Raw genomic sequence first — 4,260 nt, forward strand, 5'->3', positions numbered from 1 at the left:
AAGAAAGAGAAAAACCTCTCCCCCACAAGACAGAGCCCACAGACACAGCGGGGTTTTTTTGGTGAGATGATCTCTTACCAAACCCTTTCACACAACAAACCTTCACAGGGACTGACAGCGATCCTTAAACTCGTCCAGAACCAAACGAGGGGACACGTTCCCATCCACCGTGCGAGGCAGCACTCCCAGACATCCACGCAGACAAGGACCCCCAAGAAAGGAAAACCACAGGCCCAAGCCCCTGGTAAACACTGATGCGAAATTCTCAACAAACATTAGCAAACGGAACCAGCGATAAAGGGCGCAGACACCGTAGCCGGTGGGGTTATTCCAGGGATGGTTCAACACCCACGAATCAACCCCCCGTGACTCACACATGAACACACGCAGGATAAAGCAACATGAGCATGTCCACAGACGCAGAAAGCACTTGACAAAATTCAACGTTCGTTCATGATAAAGAATTAACCAGGTGCCAGAGGAACAGACGCCCACATGGTGAAGACCACACACGACAAGCCCACTGCTAACGTCACACGCCGTGGTGAGAACTGCAGGTTTTCCTCTACATCGGGAACAAGACAAGGAGGCCACCCCCCCACTGCTATTCACCACGGGGGTGCACGTCCCGGCCACGGTACTCGCGCTGAGAAGAAAGAAAGGCATCCACACAGGAAAGGAAAGAGGAAAATTATCTGCTTCATGGAAAACAAGACTCCACCAGAAAACTGTAACAACTAGGAAATGAATTCAGTGAAGTTGCAGAATATTAACATAATATACAAAATAAGTTGCATTTCTGTACACTAACAACACACTATCTAAAAATAAATAAGCCAATCCCATTTACAATAGCAGCAAAAACAGTAAAAAACTCAGAAACACATTTAACCAAGGAGGTAGACCTGCCCAGTGAAAACAGTAAGACACTGATGATACTAGTGAAACTGAAGAAGAACACGGAAAGATAGTCCATGTTCATGGAAGAAGTGTGAATGTTAACATGTCCGTATGAGCTACAGATTCAATGTAATTGCTATCAAAGCTCCACTGGCGCCCAGGCCGGTTTGGTTCAGTGGATAGAGCATCGCCCTCAGACGGAAGGGTGGGGGGGCACGAACCTCGGTTGGAGGCTCAAACTCCAATTGATGTGTCTCTCTCTCTGTCTCTCCCCCTCCCTTCCACTCTCTCTCTAAATATATATATATATATATATATATATATACACACACACACACACACACTAGAGGCCTGGTGCATGAATTCGTGCATGGGTGGGGTCTGGCTGGCCCGCCTCAATAGGGGCCGATGGGATGGGCTGGTTGGGAGGAGGGGACGTGGGAGGTTGGCTGGCCAGCCACACCCCTGATCAGGGTGGGGGAGCTGATTGGGGGGCCGATCAGGGACAGGGCCAGCCAGGGGGGAGGGGCCCCAGGCAGTTGGTGGGCCAGCCCCCACCCCCTGGTTGAACTTGGGTCAAACTCCGGGTCGAGGGGATAATTTGCATATTATCCTTTTATTATATAGGATATGTGTGTGTGTGTATAAATGTATATACACACACACACACACATACACTGAGTGGCCAGATTATTATGACCACCTGACGTTTGTAGGCGAATTAGCTATAATTTTGCGCTGAAGTTGCTAGAGGGCCAGACCATTATAAATAGGGAAGCAGGTTGTTTACCACGATAGAAGTGATTTTTTTCTGAAGATATAGGTAAACAATGCGATTTAACAGCCTTTGAACGTGGGATGATTGTTGGCGCTGGGAGCCATGGAGCTAGTATCAGCAAAACAGCCAAAGGCCTGTTCGAACACCTTTGCTGTCTGCAGTTACCAAGATAAAACGTCTCCAATTCGCACAGGAACACAAGGATTGGACAGTCGAGCATTGGAAAAAGTCATGTGGTCTGATGAATCACATTTCCAGTTGCATCATGCAGATGGCAGAGTGAGAATTGGGCGGAAACAGCATGAAAGCATGCACCCCACATGCATGAGTACAACCCTTCAAACTGGTGGGGGCAGTGTTATGGTTTGGGGCATGTTTTCCTGGGATGATTTGGGCCCTTTAATTCATGTGAAACAACGTCTGAATAGCACAACATACCTAAGTATCGTTGCTGATCAAGTTCATCCTATCATGTTAATGGCATATCCCAATGGAGATGGCTTCTTCCAACAAGACAACGTGCCATGCCACGGTGCTCGTATTGTGCAGGAGTGGTTTCAAGAACATGAGGGAGACTTTACCTTGCTTAGGTGGCCCCCACAATCACCAGATCTCAATCCAGTTGAGCATTTGTGGGATGAAGTTAAAAGAGCCATCAGGCAGCTGGTTCCACAGCCATCAAATCTCACGGAACTGGACAATGCTATTCATCAGGCATGGTGTCAGATTCCTCACATCACCTTTCAACATCTCGTGGAGTCAATGCCAAGAAGAATCGGTGCAGTACTGAAGGCAAAAGGTGGCCCAACGAAGTACTGATGGGGTGGTCATAATAATCTGGCCACTCAGTGTGTGTGTGTGTGTGTGTGTGTGTGTGTGTATCTACACTAATAAAAGAGAAATATGCAAACTAGTGTCACTCCGCTATGCCCACCAGCCAATCAGAGGGACTATGCAAATTAACCCAAACAAAGATGGTGGTTAATTTGCATATGCAGGCGTGGAGCGAAGACTGAAGGCTCCGGCTGGAGTGAAGACTGAAGACTGAAGAGGCTTGGCTTCTCCGCTGCGGCTGGACCAAAGGCCTGGGTGCCGGGTGCCAGAGGAAAACCAGTGCCAGCAGCCAGGGGAAGGAAGGCCTATTGCGCAAATCTTCATGCAATGGGCTTCTAGTGTGTATGTGTGTGTGTGTGTGTGTGTGTGTGTGTGTGTGTATAAATAAAATGGCCTGGCCGGTGTAGTTCAGTGGTTGAGCATTGACCTATGAACCAGGAGGTCACGGTTCAATTCCTGGTCAGGGCACATGCCCAGGTTGCGGGTTTGATCCCCAGTTGAGGGCGTGGAGGAGGCAGCCAGCCAATCAATGACTCTCTCATCACTGATGTTTCTCTCTCCCCCTCTCCCTTCCCCTCTGAAATTAATAAAATTATATTTTAAAAATTAAGTTAAATTAAATAAATTAATGGAAGAATGTCCTCGGGTGAGGGTTAACAAAAGAAACAAACACAAACAGAACAAAACTCTAATGGCAATTTTGACAGAAATAGAAAAAAATAATTCTTAAATTCTTATAGAACCACAAAAGACCCCAAAGAGTCAACGTAATCCTGAGAAAGAAGAACAAAGCTGGAGGCATCACACTTCCTAACTTCAAGTTCTTTGCAAAGCTATAATCGTCAAAACAGTGTGATGCTGGCATAAAACAGACACATTGGTCGAGCGGACAAGAGACAAGAAATATCCCCCCTCCCCACAGTCCACCCTTGGCAAGGAGCCAAAGACACGCCCGGGAAGGACCATCTCCCAGTCAGCGGTGCCGACTGTACAAACATCGACCCGAGTGAAGACAGAAACCACAGGCTCTTAGGAGAAACGCGGGACAAAGCCCCTGACGTGCATCTTGTCACCGACTCTTGGACATGACACCCAACGCACAGGCAACAAAAGCAAAAATAAACCAGTGGGACCACATGCAACTGCATCGCTCCTGCACAGCAGAGGAGCCACCGCAGAGCGAAAGGCCGGGGGAAGTAGCTGCAGACCGTCTCCTCGGTGGGTCACGCCCTGTGTTTATAAGGGGCTCTTACAGCTCAGCCAGAGGCGGCAGAGGAGCTGAAGAGCAAGGTCCCAAAGAACACACCGGCCCCTGGGACTGGGAGGCTCAGCACCGCCCGGCACAGGGAGACCTGCAGCACAGCCACCGCGCGACGCTGTCAGGAAGGCCACCGAGGAGAAGGCCGCCGGCCACAGGTGCTGGCGAGCCGCGGGGGCGCTGCCGGAGGAACGTAAACGGAGCAGCCACGACGGGAACTAAAATTAGAATGAGAGCCATATGGCCCACGATCCCACTCTGGGAATATGTCCAAAGGAAATAAAATCTGCATCTCGAAGAAAGAGCCGCGCCCCTGCTCCCTGCAGCCTGACCCACAGGAGCCACGACAGGAGCGCCCCGTGGTGTCCGCAGCCGGAAGCGGCGTGACACCTGCACGGAGTACGGCTGAGCCTTAGAGAAGAAGCAGATGCTGCCACTGGCGACACACGGCTGGACCGGGAGGACGTGATGCTCATGAAACGGCCGACCC

At 50.0% G+C, this 4,260-nt stretch overlaps 1 protein-coding gene across 1 annotated transcript in view; it reads right to left on the bottom strand.

The window, feature by feature from the left end:
* MAD1L1 (mitotic arrest deficient 1 like 1) overlaps positions 1 to 4,260 on the bottom strand; it is a gene marked incomplete at its 3' end in the record, with an annotated part of 117,506 nt that overhangs the window by 14,780 nt on the left and 98,466 nt on the right. The gene's annotated exons all lie outside the window — the stretch shown is intronic.

The sequence above is a fragment of the Myotis lucifugus genome, unplaced genomic scaffold (genome assembly GCF_000147115.1).
Source record: "Myotis lucifugus unplaced genomic scaffold, Myoluc2.0 scaffold_974, whole genome shotgun sequence".
Classification (NCBI taxonomy): domain Eukaryota; kingdom Metazoa; phylum Chordata; class Mammalia; order Chiroptera; family Vespertilionidae; genus Myotis; species Myotis lucifugus.